At 38.9% G+C, this 27441-nt stretch overlaps 1 pseudogene; it reads left to right on the top strand.

Moving 5' to 3' along the window:
* Positions 1-1797: 1797 nt before the first annotated feature.
* Positions 1798-18724, top strand: LOC133763527 (F-box/WD repeat-containing protein 11-like; annotated as a pseudogene).
* Positions 18725-27441: the final 8717 nt, after the last annotated feature.

Below are 27441 nucleotides of genomic sequence, written 5' to 3' on the forward strand. Positions count from 1 at the left end.
GAACCAACGGTAAAGGAAGACCTTTCTCTCTGTCTCTCTCTCACTGTCCACTCTGCCTGTCAAAAAAAAAAAAAAAAGAAAGAAAGACAAATACCTGATCTGGGGTGACTAATAGAGTACCAAAAATGTAAAGTATAGGAATGAAATTGACATTTTGAGCTGCAGTGATTGTTTATAGCCCTGAACAGTATTTTTTTTCTTCTTACTATTTGTTAATCTCTTTACTTAGTTAATCTTATGACTATTAAGTAAACTTAAAGTGGAATATTGTAAAAAATTTAGAGAGGGATTAGGAGAGGGAGGAGGAAATGTGGGAGCATGGGCAGGAGGGAGGGTAGGGTGGTAAATATTACTATGTTCCTAAATCTGTATACGTGAAACTTGTATACCTTAAATAAAAATCTAAAAAATTTTAAAAGGACAATGAAAATAAAGTACCAAACAATGATCACGAAAAATGTTCTCTTTAACCTCCTTTGTAATATAGAGATCTAGAAATGGAAAAGTTACAAGATTTTGTATAAATGGAACAAAGTCACTATGAAAGCAGAGAAGTACATCTGTATTCTGCAAGTCCTGTTCAATTACTGAACTGGCACACTGCTCTGCTTTCTAAAAGAGGCAATAGAACACAGACTCCATTTCTGGACTTTATAGTCTTGGAAGAGAATAAGAATATAATAAGACTGTAGAAACTGAAAATAGTGTGCTATTTAATACTTGCTCACAGTTTAAACATTTAAGTATTATAGCAAATTTTGCTAAAATGCATCTGAAATTACTTGTTTCAGATATTGCTCTCCACATAGAAATGTTATACCTTTCCCAGATTAATGTGAATGATAGGTGTTTAGTCATATAAACCCAAAAATCCTAATTGTACATAATTTGTCATACAATAGTTAACTTTTGCATATTATAGATATGAGAATAATTAAAAAGTAACTCTGAAATTGGAGAATTATACTTATGAAAAATAAAGGTTTCTATTTCTGTAGAAATTCTAGACAGCGATTTACTTGTCTTTTCAAGTCACAACTGAAATAACTCATTTGAAGCCAATCCATTTGGCTATCCTAAGAAATGGATAAAGAACTGTCAACTCTGAGTGGCCTGGATATCTCTCAAGGCACTATTATCACATAGTAGGGTTGGCAGTAGACAGAAATCAAGTTCATGGCCCTGAGGGTAACCAATCAACTTCTCAAGTGACTCATCCACTTGCATAAATATTTTCCTCTATTAAATATATACTTACCAGGGCTGGCATTGTGATGAAGCAAGTTAAGGTACCACCTATAACGCCAGCATCTCTTATGAATACCAGTCAGCGTTGCAGTTGCTCCACTTCCCATCTACCTCCGTGCTAATGTGATTGGGAAGGCAGCAGGAGATGGCCCAAGTGCCTGGGTATCTGTTACCCATGTGGGAGACATGGGTGGAGTTCCTGGCTCCCGGCTTCAGCCTGCCAAACCCTAGCCATTGTGTCCATTTGGGGAGTAAACCAAGTAATTAAAGGGTCTGTTTCCAACTCTCTGTGCCCATTCCTGTTCCTCCCCCTCACCTCCCCTGCCCTGTAACTCTGCCTTTCAAATAAATAAGTAAATCTTTTTAAAAATAAAAAAATAAATGTATGCTCACCATAAAAATTAACTTTTGCTTGAATTGGGAGCACTGCTGCCCACAGCTGTAGCAAGCGAGTTGGATGCTTCATTCTCAGCCACACTGCAAGAATTTCTGTGCAAGGATCACCCAACATGACCCACACCTTTGGGCGAGCCCATTTCCTCTGCCATCATGGTTCAGAAGTTGGTGAAACTGGCCACGCCTTACCTGCTGCTGAGGTAGTGGACGCTAGAAGTGCCCAGATATCTGGAATTGAAGCATAAACATGTTTTACTTCAACAACAGTGACAGCAGAACGGCATGCTACTTAGCAAGGCTTTACTTGGGTTTTTCCCTACTTTCTACTTTGAACACTTTATTGAAGATGTGCAGAAAAACACATGGTTAACAAGGTCTCATACTTGTAGGAAGAAGACAGCATGAGGAGCCACCATTTCGTGTGTCCTTCTAAGTACATCATGCCCATGGTCAGCACTGGCTGAGACCTGCAGAGCTTCTCCCATTACAAGGTGATCTTTCTGCTTATATTGTGCAAAGGACAAACAACTTATCAGCCTCACTTTTGGGTGGCAACTCAACTTTGAAAGGGAATGACTGTCACTGCTTCACTTTTTCCAAGAATTCAGAGAATATGTAGTTAATTGTGCGAAGGGTATTTTCGAATCTTTGTGCCAGCATCTAGATAAAGCCAGTCTGAACTTCGGTTTCCTAAACTTTGATGGAGCCAAGCAACAATTTCCTATTGAGTGTTTGTTAAGAGGGGTTTCTTATAAGCATAAGAGAAGTTTATTATTTGTGCTAACATTGGTTTTAATCTTCAACACTCAAAGAAACAACTCATACTCTTTTCTAGACACACTCATTTCAGGCAGGATAATGCTCCAAGTGGCTGACTGTATATATTAAAAACTTAGTTAAGGAGGTAAAATATAATTCACAAAGAAATGTAAGCAGCCAATGAATGTATGAAAAGAAATGAATGTATGAAAAGTCATACTGATAATCATAAAAATGTAAATACTGTATGATTTATTTTTCTTTCCCATCAAATTTCAAATATTTCATTCTGGTGATCCTACTAAACGTTGACAAGAGCTGAATGAGACAGATGAGATGTTCTTCTGCACTACCAGAAGAAGCATAAAGTGGAACAAAGTTTCTGACAAGCACGTTGGTCATCAAAGGTAGGGGAGAATTTGACTCCATAATTTACTACTAGAAATGTATCATAGAAGCTGCTCAGTGGATTCAAATTTCCACTGTTCTCTTAGGAAAAACAAAAATAAATTAGGCTGTCAGAATTAGGACTATATTTCCCAGGTTCTGTGTGATCAATGTGACTGAGTTATGGCAACCAGAATATAAGTGATTGCTTTGTAGCAATTACCAGGACGTGTCCTATAAGACAACTGCTATGTCTCCTTCACCCCTCCTTCCTCACCTGCTTCACAGAGATAATGAGAACAAGGATTTAATGGCTGGCACTCCTTCTCAGATCATAAGGACAGATGCTTATCAAAGGATGAGGTATCAGGAAATTGGAACAAACCTGGGGCCTCTATATACCTGAATTATCTATTTATGAACTGTTATATAGATGAAAAATATCTATCTGCTGTTTGGGATCTTGTTAGAACCAAATTTTACCTGAAATAAAGCAAATTCTATCCATTAAAAAACAAACAGAAATGTACAAAATGACTTATGTACTATGAAATTCTCTGCAGTTCTTCATAGCTGATTAAAAAAAAAGAACATGGACATTCAACACTAATCAGGATGATCAGATGCGTTTATCCCATTCACTGAATGAAATGCGATTTCTATGTTACTTTGGTAAACCATGGCTTTGAAGGCTACTTAATATTACGAGAAAATGCTTGCAAGAATGATATTTTAAAAAATATATATGATTTAAAACCTTAAACACAGTTTGACTCTGTTTCGAACAAAAGAAAATCTAGATATTTAGCCATACAAAAGAGCAAATGGGACTGGCAATGTAACTCAGTGGGTTAAGTCACTATCTACAGTGTCAGCATCCCATATGAGTGCTGGTTCAAGGCCTGGTTGTTTCCACTTCTGAATCAGCTTCCTCCTAATGCACCTGAGAAGGCAGTGGAAGATGGCCCAATTACTTGATTACTGATGTGGGAGATTGCATTGAAGTTCCATGCTCCTGGTTTTGACCCGGCCCAGCCCCGGCTGTTGTGGCCATGTGGAGAGTGAACCAGTGGATGGAAGATCTCTCTCTCCCTCTCTCTGTAACTCTGCCTTTCAAATAAGTAAAATAAATAAATAAAGCAAACAATTATAGGTTAGGATTTCAGCAACAACTATCTCAGATTATGAGTAACATATCTTTTTTTCTATATAATCTATACTTTTGCCAAGAAGTACCAGCTCTAAGATCAGAAGAGAGGGTGTGCATTTGACCTTGTGGTTAAGATGCTGGTGGGACACCTGCATCCTATACCAGCATGCGAAGGTTTGAGTCTTGTTCTGTTCCTGATTACAGCTTTTTGCTAATGTGCATGCTGGGAGGAATCAGGTGATGTCTTAAGAATTTTGGTCTTGAGCTCAACACGAGAGACCTGGGTTGAGTTTTCAGGTCCTGGCTTCAGCCTGACCTAGTCCCAGCAGATTCAGGCATGTGGGAAATAAAGCAGCAGATGGGAGATCTCTCTGTCTCTCTGTCTCTCAAATAAATTAAATAAGTAAAATTTTTGAAAATAAAATAAATCAGAAGAAAAATACCACTAGAAAACAGGAGACCATATTAGATGACTCACAAATTTTATGCAAGGGTGAACATGGTAAGAATCTCTATTATATTAATGATTGTCATCTACCATAAGAGCATAACAAACAATAATCTGGTGCAGAGGAATGCACACTGAAAAGTTTTATTTTAAAAAATTTGTTTAGCCTGTTATTATTTCAAAAGAAAACAATGATTTCCAAATTATCAATAAAATAATTTCCTTTATAGAGAGATTGAAAGATACCTGAATAAATGGATGATGACAGGTGTCACACTGCTCGGGATTCAGTCTGTGAAGTCACGTTTAAAGAAACGCAATTCAATAACCTATGGTAATTACAAGAGAAGTGAATGTTCAGCAGGTGTGCCCCAAGAACATCAGGGATAAGTCTTGACTCACCTTAAAACGTCTCAAAATCTCCTTCTTTTATGTTATTCTACTTAGGAAACTCGCAAAACCAAACCTTCATTCTCTTCCCCTAACCTCAACTCAAAGACCCTTTATTTCCTTTCTCCCTCAGAATTTTTTCTTTATGTGGATCGATCTAAACACTTTTTAGGTAGCATAAAGTTCTTCTTATTGGTAATTAGGTGGTAGAAGGAGCATAAGGGAGAAAGGAACCCAGAAAATAAAGAATTTTCTACAGCAAATGAGGACAGAAGTTTTGCAAACACTTACTGCTAGTAAGTTTGTCCCATAAAATACAGACCAACTCCACCCCCAAAACAATCAGTTGGGTCCCTGTGATATTTTACATTATTAAATTAACAGTTTGAGTTGATCATTGTTTCTGACCTCATAAATACTTGTTTTAAATTTGATCAATATAACTTTTTTCCAGCAGAATACAGAAAGCCCACTTCTGAAACATTTTATAGAATATTAAAATTCCCTTATCACCCACACACAAAGTTTTCAAGATAAAAATGTAGTGAAATTACTGGACTGTTACCAAGTCATAAAAAAGTTAGTGACTTAGAATTCCAAGATCACATTCTCTTGAAGCTAGAAAAAGATCTATGCTATTAACATAAAGTTATTAATAGTTTTTCAGTGTTAAACGGCACCAAGAATTATGACTCATAATAAAGATATCATTTCACTGACATTAATAGCATTCTCAACGTTGTAAAAAGCAAGGCATGCTTCTTGTTAAAATGAGATTAAATTACTTTGTGCCAAGTATGGATGTATTTTACAATGTTCAGAAACACTTAATTTATTTTGCTTATTTGATTTCATATAATTATATTTATGATAAGTGTTTTTAAATCACAGTTTTCCACCATACAATATATCACATGGAAAGAATAAAATCCTGAAGAATAGGTAGGCTTCCTCGCTCTACCTCTATACCACCTCTACAAATCAAAACTCAATATGACACCTGATATTGACAAATTGCTTTTAATAAGACGGTCCCTACTGCCCCTGAGTGATAGATTATTTTCAAAGTTTAAATTTCATTCAAATCCTGTCAATGTGAGGGGAAAGAACTACAAGACTGACAGGGTATATATAATTTCTAGTTTAAGTTTTGAACATGAGATTAAAGTTTAAGGACATAAACAGTGTGTTTGACTTAGAGATAGTATACAAAAAATTCAGCTTTGTCCATAAAATCTGTGTTCCACAGGCAAGCAGAAGGCTCCCTGTTCCGCAGCCTATTTCATCCGAGCAACACTCCTGGACAGTCACTTACTGCTGGCAATACTCTCTCCTCCAGTCATTAGGAACACTGGGACACCAGACATATATCACTCATCATTCATGAAATATCTCTACAGAAAGAAAAGTGTTATTTTACATCATTAACTCATGTTTGCATATTTCCAAATTATAGCATAATTTAGTTGGTCAAAACTACAGATCTGGATGATGACCCTAAGGGCTGATCTAAGCAAATGATATTGCAAGTTGCTGTTCCTACCCTTCCTTTATTGCACACATTTACTGAAAATTACCAGCAGCAAAAAATAGAATTGCCCAAGTCAGACTCAACACAAATTAATACAGTATTGGATTTTGGATTATGGAACAGGTTAAAAACCTCCACCCTCTTTCTCAATTTTGAAATGAACCAAATGGACAAAGACAATGAATAGAAATAGCAACTCAGTCTTCGAATAAAATAGGAAACTCTCAAAACCCATGTCATGGAAAGAGCTGAGAATCCCGAGAAAAGCTGGCAACACACAGGTGTCCTCTAAGTGCTCACACAACCACGGACAAGCCAACAGCCTCTTGTGTGGCACAAAAAGATCTATGTTCATGAACTGGCCTGGGGAATGCAGAGTCCCACTGGTTTTTGCAGACTTCTAGGAATAAATAAGGACAATAATTAATAAACAAAGCACCCAATGCAGGTATTTAGACAAACACAAACAAAATGACCCAAAGAAAGCTCATAAGAAATTAATAAAGACAAAAGAAGAAATAAAAAATCAGGAGCCTGCAAAATTATAAAACTAAAAATAAATCCAAGAATTTGTTTCTTAAAAATAAAATGAAATTTAAACAAATAATCCCATTGTCTCATATACTGATTCTCAAAATGGGTGATTCCTCCCATCTCCACCTCCAGGCAGACATTTCACAATGTCTAGGGACAATTTTTGATTGTCACAAGTCAGGCGAGAGGAGACTAGAGGGGAGGTTGCTTCTGGCATCTGGTGGGTAGAATTCAGAGACAATGAGAACACATGACAATGCCAGGAAAATCCCCACAACAAGAATCATGTGGCCCGAAATCTCAGTAGAGCTAAGGCTGAGCAACCTGGGTCTAACCTCATCTAGTAAATGGGTAGGAACTACATATAAATAAAATATGGATGAAGATGGAGAAACTCAGACATTTTAAAAGTTATAGAACACTTTATTCAAGCTTCAGCACAAAACTTTGAGAATCTGTATGTAATTCAAAATCTCCCCAGAAAATATGAATTAACCAAAAGAAACTATAAAAAGAGAAAAGGTTTCTAAACAAATTATCATAGAAGACACTGAGAAAGTTGAAAGAAAAGATAAAGAATGACAGAGAGAAACAATTCTATCAATATGTTAAGAAAGAGATTGTTTTAATTTTTTAAAGTTTTTTCCAGAATAGAGGGTAAGGAGAAAAGCTTCCTTTTTCATTTGTAAAATTGGAATTACATACAATACCAAGGCCTGACAGAGAGCTAATCGAAAAGGAAATTACAGAGCAATTTCAATTCTAAATATCAATATGATATAGTATTAGCCAGAAGATTCTATCAGCACTTTAAAGCAATAATACATAATCACCACATGAGATTAATATTAATGTGGAATCTCAACATTAAGAAATTTTATTAAAGTTGTCATTTTAATAAATCACAGAAAAAGAATAGGATCATCCTTATTATTTCGGAAAGGCATTTGATTAAATTCAATATGTCTTCTTTAAAAAGAGTAAGTACATAATTACATATCATGATTTTAAACACCTTTGACTACCTAGGGTAAGCATACATATAATTTATATATTGTTATGTTTAATTATAAAATTCTATATTAATATATGCTTTTTCCTAGTGTTACAATGAAAGAGAAAGTCTTTTCCCCAAGATAGGCCATTGCAAATGCAGTCATATAACATTTAATAATAGAGATACCTTTGGAGAAATGCAACCTTGGGGAATTTCGTCTTGAATAAGCATCGCATAGTACACTTTACACAAACTTAGAAAGTACAGACTACTATACTAAGAACAGTCTATTACTCCTAGGCTATAAAGCTGTACAGCATATTACTGTACCAAAGGCTGTAGACAACTGTAAACACAATGGCAAATATTTGTATATCCAACCATAGAAAAGATACAGTAAAACTATGGTGTAAATAATCTTTAAAAAATGATAGACTTGCACACAATATTTATCAGCAATGGAAGTTGTAGGGCTGGGTGTTATTCGGGGTGAGTCAGTGGGTGAATGGGGAGTGAAATTGAAGGCCAAGGGTATGATCATACACTACGGCAGATTCATCAGCACTCGGAGCTTGGACTCACTAAATTTGTATTTTTGTTTAAATTTTGATTTGTGTTGAAACTTATTTGTTCCATGGTAAGTTAACCTCGGCTTACTGTCATATTTTTATTTGCTAAACTTTTTAATTTTTTGAACTTTTTGTCTTTTATAATAACAATCAGCTAGAATACAAAAACATTGTACAACTGTGTAAAAATATTTTTCTTTCTTTGTATCCTTATTCTATGACTTTTTGTCTGTTTTTAAAAATTTATATTTGGCTTGGTTGGCTTTACTTCTTACACTTGTTGTTAAAAACTCAAGAACTAGGCACACCCATTGGCCTAAGCCTACGCAGGGTCAGTATCATCAATATCACTGCCTTCCACCTCCACTTCTTGTCCCACTACAAGGTCTTAGGGGTCAGTGACATGCAGGGAGCAGTCATCTGCTATGATAACAACGCCTTCTTTCTGGATGCCTCCTGAAGGTCCTGCCCAGAGCTCTCCCTGAGGAGGTGCCACCTCTTTCAGATATGCTTGCATGCCCACGAGGTTTACTTGATTTCTCTCATTTGTTCATCACGGATTGTGAGCATTCATTTTGGTTAATGAAAGCCATTTGGCCAGTGTTTTCAAACTTTTTAAGAAGCATGCAAAGGTTCTAAGTCCTTCACAATGTATTTTCTTGGGGGCTCTTTTTCTTCTGCACTTTCTCTCTTCCCTCTTCTTCACTTATGTATTCACTGAGTGATAGTTTTTCTGCTCCATTATAATCATACAGAACCACAATATATAAGCAATCCACCATTGACCTAAGCATTATGCAGCATTTGACTGTATTTCCTAGGTCAGGATATTGAGGTTATTCCAGAAATCAGCACATCACAAACAAAACCAACGGAGTTCGCTCACCTAGAATTGTGGATTGTACTTGGAAAGTGGTATGTTCTGCCAAGGAGTGTCATCAGATGACTTTGGATTTGTGACTGTACAGCCTGGCTGTATCAGTTGGCTTTTAATTACTACAATGAAATACCAGAGGCAGGCCATTTATAAAAGAAAGAGGTTTTACTGAGCTCACATGTTTGGAGGCTGGAAGCCCCAATGGCACAGTGCACACTCCAGTGAAGGCCACAGGGCAGATGACAGAGCACATGCAGGTAAAGGATCACATCAAGAACGGAAGCAGAGGGAGACTGGGTGAGGCCCATCTCAGGCTTTCATAACAACACTTGCATAAGAACTGCCTTCTGAGGACCACAGCCTAGATGACCTAAGCACCTTCCACCAGCCCCACTTGCTTCTTCATGAGCTCACCCTGGAAACCAAGCCTTTAGTAATGCCATAGGCATTAGTCAGCACTCAAACCATGACACTGAGCAAGCCTTTAGAAACGTACAGAATCCAGCAGGCTGTACTTACAAAGCTGGGAGAGTCCTGATCTTGCCAGATAAGAGGAATATGGAAAGATTTCGGAATGGAATCACAGAATTGATCGTTAAATACTATCAAGTCCTGGGCATGTAGCATTCTCAAATCTGATTTCAGAATTCAATAATGTATAATTTGAAGAAGCCTGTGATACGATCCAATTTGACAGACATAGACTTGAAGTCCCTCTTGGTTTGATGGTCATTTAGGAGGGTATTTCCTTCTGGATGATAAGAAAAATACATTCCCATCATGTTACTCCAGAGGTTATGCCCCGATCAAGACTTCTGGTTATAAGCGACTTTATCAAGCATAGAAATAAACACAATCTGTACACATTGGGTATGTTAAGCACTGGGAGTGCTTAGGAGAATTTGCCCTCTAATGAACAATTTCCTAGACATTTCACCTAGCCTAGGAGCAAACCTGCCTCACTCCTCGTGGATTCTGCAAGACCCCCTAATCTAAGATGATAAGGTACAAATGCAGGTATCATCACCTAGGATTGCAGCAGCTGCAAGCATTTCACTTGAATCCAGGGCTTGTGGTTTTGATTTTTATTTACCTAATTTCAGAGGCAGAGAAAGAGACAGACAGAGCTCCATCTGCTTATTGACTCCCTCTATGCCCACAGCAAAACCAGGAGTCAGGAATTCAATCAAGGCCTCCCAAATAGGTTGTAGGGGCCCAAGTTCTGGAATCATTACCTGTTGCCTCCCAGGGTGTGATTAGCAGGAAGGCAGAATGGGGAAAACAGCCAAGACTCAAACCCGTGAACTCTCCTAGGGGATGCAAACATTCTAACCGGCAAATAACTGCTAACCTCCTGCCCGAAATCCAGGGCTTTTGAACCTTAGATCTCTGGTTCACCCCTTGGTTCTCCTTGCTTCTATTGAAATCACTCTTCCTCTTCTCCTGCTCTGCTTTCTCCACCTCCTTCTCTTCATTCTCTGCTTATCAGCCACAACCACGTGCGGAGTTTCTACAAATGTTCAGGGTTTCCCTGAGAGCTAGAGTTTACCAGTACTCCAATTGGGAGAATAAGAAGTCATACGAAAAGTTGAAGGGCCCAAGTGAGCCTGTGTGGTGTCAGAAGAGGGAGCTAGGTACCAACCAACCCTGAGTCTTAGATTCCTCTGGCCAGCCTGGAAGTGATATATCCACTCAGAATCTTCTACCCAGGCAGGAATTCTGTCACAGAGTAGAAAGAAGAAAAAAGTCAGAGGACACCAGAGATTTTTAACGATGCAAGGATTTGCCCCAAAGCACTCACTTGCTAGCCATTTTCCAGAGCTAGAATCCAAAAGGAACACTGCACTCCTAAGGCATAAGAGGATAGGATTCCCTGAAGAGCTTCCGTCGTGCTGGCTTGGCACTCACTGAGGAGTCAATAATTACACACAGGAGATCAGCCTCACTCTGAGAAATGTATAGGGAGCAGAGGATCTCCCGTCCTTAGGGAACTCAAGAATTGCCCAGGAGCAGCAAAATTAGTCCTCTCTCCCAGTCTTATTCCTACAATGGCTCCAATGAGCCATATGAAAACAGGAATCAGTAGAGGGTTTTTGTTGCTTTTTGAAATTTTAATTTAAGCACCTTCTCTAGTTACTATTTAAAAGACAGAGATCTTTTTTGTGCTGCTTCACTCCTCAAGTGTCCATCTCAGCCTGGCCCAGAACACAATCCAGGTCTCCATGTGGGTGGCAGAGACCCAAGTATTTGAGCCATCATCTGTTACCTCCCAGGGTGTGCGTTAGCAGACAGCTGGAAACATGAACAGCAGAAAACATTTAAATCCGAAGAGCGGCAAGATGGCGGAATAGGAAGGGAGCACACTATTAGTCCGGGGGTCGAGACAGGTTAATAAAAGTGGATATACGCAGGGTCAAGGAAGAGTAGGGGAAGAAACAGCAGAGGAAACTCTTCTGGAACTAGTGATTCACAGTGGACCTGCGTGGAGAGCGTGGGAGCCCAAGTTCGGGACACCAGCGGCAGACTCAACACACCAGCGCTGGAACGCGAGGTGAGCCGAACCTCAATAGCATGAGACACCAGTGCGCAAGCGGAAAGAGGGGACTAGAGGGAACGAGGCTTGAAACTCTGTGGGGAAAAGTTCACCAGGCTAACTAGAAGAGAGAGAGGAAAAAAATAAAAAAAGTGACCGATACGGACATGAGTTTCTCTCCCACCACTCACCCCTCAAAGGCAAGACAAAGAGCAGGCGCCATTTTGGACATACGTCATAAGCAGGGCGACCTCAGGTCTGCACCCACCCTGAGCCTAGCAGAAAAACCTGACTCTGGGGGGAGGGGTGAAATAACAGGAGATTAGCATCTAACTTGGCAACCCACTGGGAGACTGCAGGAGAATTGGAGCCCACACTGAGGGCAGCAGAGATTCCCTGTGTGGTCCTTGGGAAAGAGCTTCCAATCTCTGGCTCCTGTGGGTATATCATTTGCCTGCTAACTACCTCCAATTACATTCAGCTGTGCGGAATTACTTCCCTTTTGAATCAAAAAAAGAAAGAAAGAGAGATTTACCACGCCTAACCTGGGAGTGTCATCTTTGACACACCCTCAACCCTGAGGAACCAAACACAGCTCTCAGGCCACACTCATCTCAAGCCTCTAAGGCTCCAGCGAAAGCAGACAGTCCACTTAATCTAGAGCCATAGTGTAACAAGAAAAAACACCACAGTGAAGAAACCAAATATCTCCAACATGCCAAACAACAAACACAAAAACCAAGCTAACAAGAACAAGGAAGACACTAGGACGCCCCCAAATGAGAAAGACACCCCAATTCAAGATTATGAAGATGATGAGATAGAAGAAATGCAAGGAGCGGATCTCAAAAAATTGATAAGAACATTAAGAAGTTCTCAAAAACAAATTCTTGAACTACAGAAATCCTTAATGTACAAGATAGAAAATCTCTCTCGTGAAAATGAAATATTAAGGAGGAATCAAAATGAAATGAAACAACTAGTGGAACAAGAAACTGTGATAGTGACGAGAAATCATAATGAAGTGAAGAATTCAATAGATCAAATGACAAACACATTAGAGAGCCTTAAAAACAGAATGGGTGAAGCAGAAGAGAGAATATCGGACTTAGAAGACAGAGAACAGGAAAGGAAACAGTCAAACCAAAGAAAAGAAGAAGAAATTAGAAATCTAAAAAATATTGTCGGGAATCTACAGGATACTATTAAAAAACCCAACATTCGGGTTCTAGGAGTTCCTGAAGGCATGGAGAGGGAGAAAGGATTAGAAGGCATTTTCAGTGAGATACTAGCAGAAAATTTCCCAGGTTTGGAGGACAGAGGCATCTTAGTACAGGAAGCTTATAGAACCCCTAATAAACATGACCAAAAGAGATCCTCACCACGACATGTTGTAATCAAACTCACCACAGTGAAACATAAAGAAAAGATCCTAAAATGTGCAAGAGAGAAACGCAGGATTACTCTCAGAGCATCTCCAATTAGACTCACAGCAGACTTCTCATCAGAAACCCTACAAGCTAGAAGGGAATGGCGAGACATAGCCCAGGTACTAAGAGAGAAAAACTGCCAGCCCAGAATACTATATCCTGCAAAGCTCTCATTTGTGAATGAAGGTGAAATTAAGACTTTTCATAGCAAACAGAAACTGAAAGAATTTGTTGCCACTCATCCTGCCCTGCAAAAGATGCTTAAAGATGTGTTACACACATACATGGCCAGCTCTCCTCCCAGGCCAGCCAAGTAATGAAAGTCAACAAAGTGCCTTCCCCTAGGAGGTTCACACCTCCCTTAGGATATACCCCATGTGAAGAGATAGATAGGTCTGGGCCTCTGAATTTACAAGGCCTAAAGCCCACCAGATTATTATCAAGCCCCTTCTATCAGGTTCTATTTGCCTCTCAATCAGAAAACTTAATTGTAGCTTAGACAGCACCTTTCTTAGCTCCTCTAATAATGACTCTGTCCTTTGTTCTAGGCCCTGTCTAGTGCACTTGGGCCTCATTCCTTTGTAATCATAACCTCTACTCTACCACCAATGGCTCTACTCCCAACCTGTGTGTACTGATGGTCCTCTTCCCCACTTAATGCTGTATAATTGTTCAAACCTGGTAAATGCCACTCTTAGGATCATTGGTTACTATCCTCACCCTGTCTTTTATGACCTTGTCTAAATATGATCAGAGTCGGCAAACTTGGAAGGCTTCCATAGCCTTGGCAACTCATGACGACAGCCTAGGATGGTTACTGGCGCCATAAACTAGAGTGTCAATTTGTTGGGTCAACAACAGGAGCCACTGTGCACTTGCTCCTCATGTGGGATCTCTGTCCTTAATGTGCTGTACATTGTGATTTAATGCTATAACTAGTACTCCAACAGTATGTTTCACTTTGTGTTTCTATGTGGGTGCAAACTGTTGAAATCTTTATACTAAATTGATCTTCTGTATATAAAGAGAATTGAAAATGAATCTTGATGCAAATGGAAGGGGAGAGGGAGCGGGAGAGGGGAGGGTTGTGGGTGGGAGGGAAGTTATGGGGGGGGGAAAGCCATTGTAATCCATAAGCTGTACACTGGAAATTTATATTCATTAAATAAAAGATAAAAAAAAAAAAGATGTGTTACACACAGAAACATAGAAACATGGTCACCAATATGAAAGAAGGTAAAGGAAGGAAACCTCACAGCATAGATCACAGGAAGCTCAATTTCTCTTTGACATAGAATTAAACTCTGATGCTCTGTTAAAGCAATGTGTTAAAGTAATCTATTATGTTCTCTTGATGTCTGTTAAATTCTAATTGTTCAAAAACAGCTGAATTCTAATTAAGAGCTATGGGTTATTTCAATATGTGCTTATTTTCAAAGATTGGAATAATCACCTTGTAACAATGATCAAATTTGGTCTATGTTATGTCATGATTTTAAGGAATCTTATTTCAACCAGATATTTTGGATTTTGAGCCTTCTTGGCATTCTTGACAGGCATTCAAAAAATCAAAATTTCAAACAATCTGGTCTCTAAACTTTCCAGTAAATCCTGGACTTTGGTTTTTCCAGTTTGGGCCCAACTGAAAAAATTGAAGGACCCATGTCTCTCATCTTATAGAGACACCAACTAATCAGGCTATTTGGATTATATTAGAAGTACTGTCAAGATGTGATGTGGTACCAAACTTTAAGTTTCTATAATGGAAAATGCTATTAATACAAATGTTTGAGAATTAAAAAGTATAATGATCTTGTGTTACTAGACATGATAGTTATCTTAATGAGAAAGCCCCAGAGGCCTAAAGGGTTAAATACTTGGAAAATCCTACAGGTGCTTTCAAAAATACTGTGAAGTAAGCAAGTGCCTCTTGTTGGTTGATGAGTTTATAATTTTAAACATGGCGACTTAAAGTCTTTTGTCATCCACAGTTATATATGCTTTGCTGCTCATAAAACTAAAGCGTTGTTGGTTCTGTGTGTAGCTGTCCTCCTATAGGTTCCTATGGACTATTTCCAGCCACTTTATTGCATTCAGTACTTTGGGATGGCTCTGTAAACAGATGAAGCCAACAATGTATTAACAGTACCAACTGAGAGAAAGTATGGTTCACTGAGGTTACTAAAAACAAAAAGCAATTCAAATCAATTGGCAATCTACAAAAAGAGTTAAAGATTTTAAAAGCTATTATTAAAATTGCTATATTTGTCTATTATGCTATGTTATATGTGTGTACATATTGTATGTCCACATGGGGAAATTTTATTAAGAGTTTTATTTTAAATGTCTTATTGATAAGATTGTCCATAAATTTAAGCTGCTAAAATCAATCAAAGATACATTTTAATTTGTGTGACCTGAATCTGTGTATCATATGTTTTAAACTTGTTGGTAGAAAGAAACTAAAAACATTTTGTATGGTTGTGCTTAAGTTTACTGGTTAAACAAACTACACCATGTTAGATGTTTAAGAGGTGTTTTCAAATACATGATTCTTAAAATTTATAGAAGGCATTGGACCTTCTGGTAAATGTTTTCTTAAGTTGTTATCTAATGGTTGAAACTGTTTGCTAAGTATTCATGTGATATTGCTATTGTCAGCAAGCGATCTAGGACTTGCTCCCTCATTTCTCTATTCTAAGCCCAACTTGTTCTTTCATTTCTCTATTCTCTTCAAGGTAGGAAACTAATTCTATTATGAAGGAATCTGTAGGATGCACAATTTAATCTTTAGACCTTATAAAAGAGATGGCTAACATTTTTCTGTAATAGCATAGCCAAAATAAGAACTTAAACAATAATCTCATAGCTAGATTCACTTCGCCATCAGCGAAGTATACAGTAAGTAGAAAAAACCTCCCTTTCAGACCAAAGGGAAAGAAAGTTTTAAAGTGAGAATATAATTTTCCTCATGGCATGGTCTACCTTAGAAAAACTACTACAGAACATGCCTGTGACTATAGACTAGTAGTTCAGGCCACTGAAGATTAGAGATGGGATATGGGCACTCCCTTGACTTGCATCCTCTGGTCTGCTTTAACACAAACCAGGAGGAAAAGAAAGCTAGGCATCAGAAGCAATGGGTGGCAGGCCTATTAATGGCTGATCTGTACAGTGATCTGCCCTCAAGGAGACCCAACAGGCCAGTCCACTGCAGTGGATTTCAAAGTGGTAAGCCTGGGCTTCAGCAGAAGTCAGCTTGTGAAGAGCCCTGGCAGCTCTGCCAAGAGTTGGATCACTGGAGTCGAAGGATGCCCAGGTCAGAGCCACAGATCTTATTGGCTCTAAGCTGAAAAGCCCTTCACTCAGCCCAACTTCCAAAATGACCACTGCAGCTGAGTGGATGGCCAAGCAGGGTCAGCAACATTGCAGGCAGAACTGTACATTTCTTGTTAGAGATGCCACCTGCCTTTACCTGGCCAGCTCTCCTCCCAGGCCAGCCAAGTAATGAAAGTCAACAAAGTGCCTTCCCCTAGGAGGTTCACACCTCCCTTAGGATGTACCCCATGTGAAGAGATAGGTAGGTCTGGGCCTCTTAACTTACAAGGCCTAAAGCCCACCAGATTATTATCAAGCCCCTTCTGTCAGGTTCTATTTGCCACTCAATCAGAAAACTTAATTGTAGCTTAGACAGCACCTTTCTTAGCACATCTAATAATGACTCTGTCCTTTGTTCTAGACCCTGTCTAGAGCACTTGGGCCTCATTCCTTTGTAATCATAACCTCTACTCTACCACCAATGGCTCTCCTCCCAACCTGTGTGTACTGATGGTCCTCTTCCCCACTTAATGCTGTATAATTGTTCAGACCTGGTATATGCCACTCTTAGGATCATTGGTTACTATCCTCACCCTGTCTTTTATGACCTTGTCTAAATATGAACAGAGTCGGCAAACTTGGAAGGCTTCCATAACCTTGGCAACTCATGACGACAGCCTAGGGTGGTTACTGGCACCATAAACTAGAGTGTCAATTTGTTGGGTCAACAACAGGAGTCACTGTGCACTTGCTCCTCATGTGGGATCTCTGTCCTTAATGTGCTGTTCATTGCGATTTAATGCTATAACTAGTACTCCAACAGTATGTTTCACTTTGTGTTGCTATGTGGGTGCAAACTGTTGAAATCTTTACTTAATATATACTAAATTGATCTTCTGTTTATCAAGAGAATTGAAAATGAATCTTGATGCAAATGGAAGGGGAGAGGGAGCGGGAGAGGGGAGGGTTGTGGGTGGGAGGGAAGTTATGGGAGGGGGAAGCCATTGTAATCCATAAGCTGTACTTTGGAAATTTATATTCATTAAATAAAAGTGAAAAAAAAAAGAGTATACACTGCTCCTCTGTGGAAGGGAATTTGAGAAAGAAGAGGGTGTGACTAGTACGTGTTTAAGAACAGACCCACAGGTGGCCCTCCCAATTCATGTTATAGGCCATTGTGCCCAAAGATTATCCAGGAGATAGACTATAGAATCCAACCAGCTGTGTGGATGACAAAACTTGCAAAGGACTCAGTGCCATTTTGAAAATAGTAAAGGTGTCTATTGTTTATATAATGATGGTGAAAAAGTTATCAGTGGCTATGAGATAATTATATTAAAATCTGGGATAAAACCAGCCTGGAGTGTTTGAAATCATTAACGGGACACACAGGCTCTGTCCTCTGTAGAATGATGAACGTGCTGTTGTATCCAGTTCTTCAGAATCTATAGCAAGAGTCTGGGATGTGACACTGGTGAAGTTCTCCACACGTTGTTCCACCACAATGAGGCTGTACTGCACTTTTGCTTCAGCAATGGACTCAAGATGACCTGTTCTAAGGCCCACTCCATTGCTGCACGTGACATGGCTTCTGCCACCTGTATCAATCTATACCATGTCCTGTTTGGCTACTATGCCGCTGTCAGTGCAGTAGACTTTGACCATAAGTTCATCATGTCTGCGTATGGTGACAGGACCATCAAAGTCTGGCCTAATAGTGAATTTGTTCATACTCTCAATTTGCACAAGCGAGGTGTTGCCTGTCTCCAGTACAGGGATTGACTGGTTGTGAGTGGATCATCAGATGATACCATCAGGCTATGGAATATCGAATGTGGTGCCTGCTTGAGATTCCTAAAGGGACATGAAGAATTGGTCTGATGCATCTGATTTAATAACAATAGGATTGTCAGTGCGCCTATAATGGGAAAATTGAAGTTTGAGACTTGCAAGCTGCTCTTGACTCTCCGGTCCCTGTGTCTGCACACATTGGTAGAACATTCTGGACATGTGTGTAGGCTGCACTTTGATGAATTTCAGATCATCAGCGGCTCCTATGATGACACTGTTTTGATTTGGGATTTCTTAAATGTGCCTCCCAGTGCCCAGAATGAGACCTGTTCTCCCTCTAGAACATATGCATGCAGCTCTAGATAAGAGTCTGCACATTCACCCACTTCTGGGTTTCCCACTCTTGCATTACTGGCTACATGGCTACCAGAGGCCTAAGGGTATTCATTCACAGCTGAGTTACGGAGCTGGAGTTGGGTCTAGGCACTGGGTATATGTAAATCAGCCTAACTCGTCAAGTACCAACATTTCTTACCTCTGATATTGGCTCTAATTTGAGAAGGATACCTTAGTTTCACCAATTACGATGAGAGCAGAAGTCAATTTATATATATGTATATATATATATATATATATGTATGTAATTATCTATCAGAAGTTCCTTCATATGTAATTATAATTATAAGTCCATTTATATTTATAAATATAAATTGTTCGTATAAAAGGAACACACAGTCTGGTCCGCAGAAGTAAAGCGACCGTCACGAGAAGACTTGGTCTCTAATTTATACTGCTTTGCACTTTGGTCTGATATTAAGAAACAACATCCTTCTTCGGTGAAATTTTGGGTACCAAACACCCACCCAGAATTCCAGGGCTTTCCTTTTCAGAAGTTAGCATTCTCCTTTTAACCATCCAAGTCATTATGAATCCTGCCTTGTATTAGGAACATGTTGGATAATGGGGAAAAAAATCCCTCTGGATTGTTTTAGTGACTTTTTTGAGAAATACACTTCCTTTATGTACTGGTTTCTTTTAATCGAAAGAACTATAAGCCAGTTATATTGTCTCCCAACAGGTAATACAGCTCTTTTCTCGTATTAACTGCTCTCTGTCCTGAGCCATCTCCTGAGATTTGGTAGAGTAATACCTTTATATGTGTGCTTGCCTCCTAATTTAAAATACTGTATCTGCATGTAGATATGTTGCACGCAACAGTTTAACCTCAAGATTACTGGAATGGGGGCCATTTGTGCCTGAGACACTAATACAGACTGTGTTTGCACTTAGCTGTGGGCTGGGCTCAAGAACCTGATAGCAGGGTTGATGTGGATTACCTACAACTCTTCCTGCAGTATTCATACAATGGTTTTATTTTGTAATTATCATCGTGTGTGTGTGTGCGTGTGTGTGTGTGGTCTGTGTGTTTTAATGAGACTCTTGTTTGAAAACGTAATTTCTAAAGCTTAACACAAAAATGTTTTATCTGTCATGTAGTACATATAATAGAGAGGTACCTTAAACATTAAAAAAATGATTATTTTGAACTAATATTTCAAATTCAGTCATTTGATCAGGTAACAATTCCTTTTAAATTCTAAGTAGCTTTTATCTGAAGATTCTGAATTTTTTATTTATCTATTCAACTAAGTTGTTGCTGAGAATATCTGAATGAGGCTTATATTCTTATTTTTAATCAGTAAAAACAAAATACATTTGCCCCCTACAACACACACTTTATTCATGAGCATCAAAGAATGTTTCCTGTTTGAGAGTAAATAACAGTTAGGAGTTAGGAGTGCTAAACATGAGGGGTAAGAGACTGATGAAGAATAAAAGGCCAGGAAGAAATATTGTAAGGATGGGGGCTGGTGCTGTGGCGCAGCGGGTTAACACCCTGGTCTGAAGTGCCAGAATCCCATTCTAGTCCCGGCTGCTCCTCTTCCTATCCAGCTCTCTGCTATGGCCTGGGATAGTGGTAGAAGATGGCCCAAGTCCTTGAGCCCCTGCACCCACGTGAGAGACCCGGGAGAAGCTCCTGGTTCCTGGCTCTTGGCTTTGGATCAGCACAGCTCCAGCCGTTGCTGCCATCTGGGGAGTGAACCAGTGGATGGAAGACCTCTCTCTGTCTCTACCTCTCTCTGTAACTCTGTCTTTCAGATAAATAAAAATAAATCTTTTTTAAAAAAAAAGAAATATTGTAAGGACAACAACCCACCAACAGCCCATCACCAACAACCCATCAAAATAGTGTCCCATGCCACAGCCACCCATAGACAGTCTTCAAGGCACTATTTGTCACTACAGAGGCAATGTGGCAATTGGTGAGAAAGAAATGAGTGAAAATTGGGAGTGTTTAATCAAGTGGTTAAGTCACCTGCATTCCCATTAGAATGCCTGAGTTCAATTCCCAGCTCTGGCAACAATACAGATCCCAGAAGGCAGCAGTGATGGGTCAAGTGGTTGGGTTCCTGCTACACATTGGAGAAACCAGATCATGGATCAAGTCCCAGCCCATCTCTGGCATTGTGTGCATTTGGGTTGTGAATTAGCAGGTGAAAGCTATCTATCTGCCATCTATTTGCCTATATTTATATCTGTTTATATATCTATCTATGCTCTCTCTCTCTCTTCTGTCTGCCTATGAAATAATTTTTATGAGTGAAATTTTCATAGGAGATAGATGTTATTTAAAATCTATGATGATCCTATTTCAGGAAAGAAAGGTACCTTCTGAAAAGTTTTTTTAAAGACTTTTGTTAGTTTAGAAATATTGTGAAGGCTTTTCCAATTGGTAGTATTTTGCTTATTTTAATTTCTAATGGTTTGAAATGTTCTCTCTAGATAAAATTTACAAAATGTATCACCTGATTTTATACTAATGCTGTCATCTTTAAAAAATGTAGTAAGTCAAAATAAGAGATAACTCCAACCATCTTTGATAATTAAACAGAGAAATTTGTGATATTTACTTGTGAAGGAATATCTAAAATGGTTTGGAGACCATAGGAATTGGTATAAAAGATGTCATACTCTTTTCTATATTTGAGCCAAAACTACTAGATCTGGCCCATTTGGAAATAGGTACAGGCTAGATGTACTTTGAGACAATGACTCTTTGCTTCTAATTTTAAAGGATTGTTTCCCACTTTAGACTAATGTAGACTTATTGAAACTTAGTAAAAATTCTTATAAATAAGTGCAATGCAACAAAACAAGAAGATGAAGGAACTGTGTAAGAGTGAATGGCAGAAACCCATCCTAAACAGGAACTCCCCAGATTGAAACACTTCTGTTTCTGATCACAAGGTGGCGAAAGTATCCTACTCATTTAATACAGATGAACCCAAAGCCCTGAGAGTTTGCAAATACTCATTAAAACCACAAGAGTGTAGTCACATATTGCAGATGCAAGTCACCTTTTCCCTAGGCAGATCAGGGGTTTTTCACAGAAACTTAATTAATTTGATGAAAATAGACTGAATGCTACTCTAAAAGAAGATAAAAAGATCATTGGCTATGTCTTTCCAGGATTATCTCAACACATATTTGGGTTTCCAGAACAAGACAGACTCTAGTATGTTCCTGGCATAGTCTCATTCTGTATTTCCTTGGAGAACCCCAGAAAGGACAATTTGAAAGCTCCACTGATTCTGGGATTTTCCCAGATGAAGATAGTCTATAATTGGCTTCTTTGTGACAAATGAACACTAATGGTAGAACTTCTTTAAGGCAGGCTGGAGTGGCCTGGGTTCTAGCCCTGTTCTCTCCTGCTCTGTGCCAGCTATGAGCAGTTTCCAGGTACCTGGCTGGAACCAGTCTTCCCACCATCACATCACCTTCAGCTGACTCTGCCTCTGACCCTGACTTGCAAGAGATCATGGCACTAGGTTTGGGACTGCCAGCCCCTGATTTCCCCTGAGTGGTAGCTCCATGCCTATATCCCTTAATGTCATTCATGATCTCTCCCTAAGCTTTCTGTTTTTCCCCAACACTCGGGACGCTGGCATAGCTCATCTACTGCTGAAGCCAAGTCTTACTACTATTTTTGTTTTAAAAATCCATGCTAATATAGGACAAATCATTTGAGTCCACTTGAACACATACCAGAATGAGGTATCATTAAGAGTGTATATTTATTTTAGCTTAACCAAATATTGTACATAGATATTTTTCACTCATTCAAAACATATTTTTTCATTTTTTTCTCAGAAGAATAAATGTCTACTTTACACCTATCTTCTGTCTAGGCCATTCTCTCTACTGATGCCATGTTCTGTTAACTGCTCCCTGCCCCCTTCATTAAAAATTACTATGCCCTGGACTTTCTGGATAAGATCCAAAAGCACAGGCAGCAAAAGCAAAAAATAGACAAGTAGGATTATATTAAACTGAATACCTCCTGCACAGCTAAGAAAACAATCCATAGAGTGAAAATAAAAACAGAATGGAAGAAAATACTTGTAAACTATACACATAACAAGAATAATATCCAAAATATATAAGAAACTCAAACAACTATATATCAAAAACAAAAAACCTGACTTTAAAATGGGCAAAAGACCTAAATAGATGTTTATCTAAAGAAGACATACAACTGGCCAACTGGTATATGAAAAATACTCAATACCATTACTCATCAGAGAAATGAAAATCAAAACCACAGTGAGATATCTGTTCCCCTCAGTTAGCATGGCTACTAAAGATGAAAGATAACATTATGGTTTTTCATAATGACTGTTCTAAATTACATTTCCACCAACAGTGTGAAAAGGCTCCACTGTTGGTGGGAACATAATTTAACAGTCATTATGAAAAACTACATGGCAGTTTTTCAAAAAATTAAAACTAGAATTACCATAGGATCCACCAATCCCACTACTGGTTATACAGTCAAACAAATTAAAGTCACTAGGTAAGATATACCTGCATTCCCATGTTTATTGCACCATGATTCACAATAGCCAAGATATGGAAGCAAATTTACCTGATAAAGAAAAAGTGCTGTATATCAACAATGGAATGCTATTCAATCCTAAAAAAGAATGGAAAATTATAATTTGATTAATTTCAAAAATAACCTTTATTCTTCAAGATCTCATCTCCCTTAAGAAGAATCAAGTATATGTGCAATATAAATAACAGAGAAAACTATGATCATTAGAATTATAGAGCTATAAGGAAACCATGAGATGGCAGGAAAGTGGGAGATTTATTCTAGGAAAAGATTTGCATTATTGATGCAATCCAACATTTTTGTCTTCTCTCATGTGTTCTACATTTCTTTATTCTACACAAATAATCCTTTCAGTGGTATTTTAGAGATTTATACTTAAAAATTGCCTTTTTAAAAACTAGCACTTTCTTGATTAACTCGAATATATCTTTGCCAGCTGATAAAATAGAACAAATTATGAATAGATTGCTCTAATAGAACAAATTATGAATCTTCACTGCTTACAATTCCTTCTAAAAGAGAAATGAAGCTTTGGAACTTGTTTATACTTGGAAAATTCAAATAAATACATAGGCAACTTGTGTTTAGTTGCCAACTAACCTAGCCTAGTGAAAATCTAGCAAGTTGCATGCTTGTTTGGCATAAAGTAAGCTAGCAGTGGAAATTACCATAATATTTAGAAATTTATATAATTTGCTTCCATGCATTGTCACTTTTTTCACTTAAAAGTGGTTTTTTTTAAAGATTTTATTTATTTGAGAGGCATTAAGAGTGATTTTATGATGGGTAAAAGATTACATAAATAAGGATCTGCTTAACATTACTATTAATTAGCATCAGCATATCTCTGTGATGTAAGGGAGTCATCTTACATAAAATTGCCGCAGTGATATTTGATACATGATTTCTAGGTAGTCCCACTAAGAGTTCTTCAAGAGGCTCATACTCAAGGACAGGTGTCTTTCCTGCAATTTTGTAGTTGTTGTCTTTACATCTTATGTGTACAAATGGCCTAGGTGGGGCTATTGCTTTCTGTAACTGGCCCCTTCCTGCTGTGCCTGTGCAAACATTCCTATGACCCCCTAAAAGTCTGTATGCTGTCCATGTGAAAATCAGCAAAAGGGTATCCTTCCTCCCAGATCTCAGTTGCCACCTCTGGGAAAGACTTCTCACAAATATAAATCCAAAGATGCTAAGCTGATGAAGGCAGTCCCTCTAGTGGGCAACCCAACCTGCACAGACCATAGGACAAGGTCGAGGACACAGCTGTAAGAGAGAACTGTGCCTTCCTTTTACATCTGAGTTGACACCGTCTATATATATGCTATTTGACAAACAGGCTGATCTTTTGCAACTAATAATAAGAGGTCAAAGTTCACATTTATGACTTAAGATTCTGTGTTATTCCAACTACAACCTCACTTCATGTCATTTGCATTCTGATCATCTTTCTGAACCACAGCAAAAAGAATGCAGTTTGTACCAGCACAATGGAAACCTCCCCAGTCCTCAGGATAGGCATGCAGAGCTCTGCTTTTTATTTTTACATCCTTTGTCCTGTCTTTCTAATATGGAACACAATTTATTAAGAAAAGAACAAGATGAGACGAAAGGGCAGAGTAGACTCTGGAGTGCAGAATAATGCAGAGAACATGTCTATAGGCATTAGTGGAAGCCCACACTCACCAAACCAACTAATGAGAGAAAGCATTGTATTCTGTTACAAGCAGTAATCGGGAGATTTGTTCTTCCAAATTACCTACCTGCTAATATCCTCTGAGAAGTCAAAGATACAGGATTTCAAACGTGCATTAGATTAACAATATTTACTTTTTATTTTTAAAAATTTGAAATATTTTATAGTATTTGAGTCACATACTAGAAACCTGTGTTTCTCACACCTTTCCCCTCTCCAAGTATACACACACGTATGCATGCACACACATATATACACACTCTCCAATTTGGTGGGATTGGAGGGTGGCAAAATATGAATAGCCTCACAGACACGCATCATTTAGCAGGCCCTCATCTCCATGTGTTCCTATGAAGAGTTTCCCAGGCCTGCTATTACCGCAAATGTAATGACCTTAAACAACATGAATTTGTTATTATCCAGTTCTGGAGGTCAGAAATCCAGACAGGGTCTAAAGGGGCTAAAATCAAGATTCTGGTAAGGCTGCCCTCTCCTGGAGGCTCATGGGAAGACTCTGTCTCCTGGTCTCTCCAGCAGCCGGAAGTCTCCTATCCTGTGCAGCTCCTGGCTGCCTTCCCATCACAGCACCTTCTTCCTCTTCTGTAGTCACATTGCCCTCAGCTTCACTCTGAGAAGGACAGTTATGAATACAGTGGGGACCCATGGGGTAATCCACAAGGATTGCCCCATCTCAAAACCCTCAACTTAATCACATCTGAAAAATCCCCTTTGTCACACAAAGGAACATCCAACATTTCCAGGAATTAGGAATTGAGTATCTTTGAAGGACATTTCTCCACTCACTACATATGAAGAGGTCATAAAAAGCCCAAACTCTGTGAACCAGATGGCCTGGTACTCACTGACGGGTTATAGAAATGATTTAGATCCTCTTTGATTCAGTTTCCACATTTGTTAAGTAAGGACACACACACCCTCCCTCTTTGTTTATTTACTCTGAGGATTAATTCACACACAAGCACCTTGTATGGTTGCTGTGAAGATTAGATTCATTAACATGAGGGTGTTTCAAACAAGTTTAGAGAAAGTAGAATTAAAAGATAACTTGGTTTGGGTTCAAAAATTTTTGAAATCCATGCATGGTTTTCTCAAAATATACATTTTCCATGAAGTTCTTCAAAATTCTTATAGATGTAAAAATCTTAGAATTTGAATTGTACACTTAATAAACATCTCACCACCTCAGATATGCTGAGCACTCATCATGATTATTATCCTACCTATGAAATGTGCACCCCACAAACACACAGACACAGACACACACACACACACACAAGCAGGCTTACTTTATCTTTTTCTACTTTAAGTCCATGTCCACCGCTAGCAGGCTCTGGCTCTGCTGTCTTTTCCAAACCCCATGTCTAAGATGCTCAGGACACAACACTTCTCCCCATGGCAACTCCTCCACCAAGCATCAGGAACCTTGGTTCAGCTCTTGTCATACTAATCAAAAGGTGATGGGACTATGACCATGGCCATCGGCCACTGAGAGTGGGATCTTTGGGATCTTGGCCTGATTCATTTTCCTGTTCCAGCTCCTGGGATTTGATTTTGTCCTGGAGGCCTCTAGGTTTTCTTTGCCCCCAGTCTTCCCCCACCTGCATGACAAAATCGCCATGCACGGATGCACACTGCATTTCTCCTTCAAGGTCTCTCACAGGACAGAGCCACACCACCCAGTGACTCTCAGTGCAGGACGTGCTCATCCTGTGACAGCTGAACTGTCTGGATCTTCACATGACCGTGATCCAAGGGCAAGTACACAGAGACCCTGAGCTAAGTGATTGAAAGAGGCAGAGCCTTGCCTCTTGGAAAACTGAGGGTCAGGCAACTCTTTCTTAATAAATGTTAGAGGCTCTAATGGCAGCCAATTTCTGGCTGCTCCCCTTGATGTGCTAGAAATGAGGGAACTGTTCTGAGCCTGTGTGGCAGCTGGGAGGATGTTAGGTTATTACCTTCCTATTTTCATCCATTTCTGAAGGCTTTGTGCAGAAGTAGCCCTGTGAAACCTAATATAGGCACAGAAACTCATCATCTTAATTTTAGCATGAGAGAGATATGCCAGCCTGTGGCTTAACTGAAGGGTTTCCTACATATTACAGCCAAGTGGTGGTATTCACTCAAATACCACTTAAGTCACCATGAAGTCACTTTTTCAGACTGCATAAAACTACCTAGGTTAATTATACTTTTGCCTGTTCCATAAATAATGCTTACCACAAAAGAGGAAATTTTTCCTTAGGAAGCCAATTTCAGTTGCCTCATTGGTCCATCTCCTTTTTATATGCACACTGCAAATACTCACAAAGTTAAATCATGCTTTAAGTTACTTCAGAGTCACCCAGACTTTCATGGGTGTTACTGAAAGCAAAAGCTGACCCACATCAGTGTGGCAAAAACTGATGAGTC

This window comes from Lepus europaeus, chromosome 1 (assembly GCF_033115175.1).
Source record: "Lepus europaeus isolate LE1 chromosome 1, mLepTim1.pri, whole genome shotgun sequence".
NCBI classification, from domain to species: Eukaryota; Metazoa; Chordata; class Mammalia; order Lagomorpha; family Leporidae; genus Lepus; species Lepus europaeus.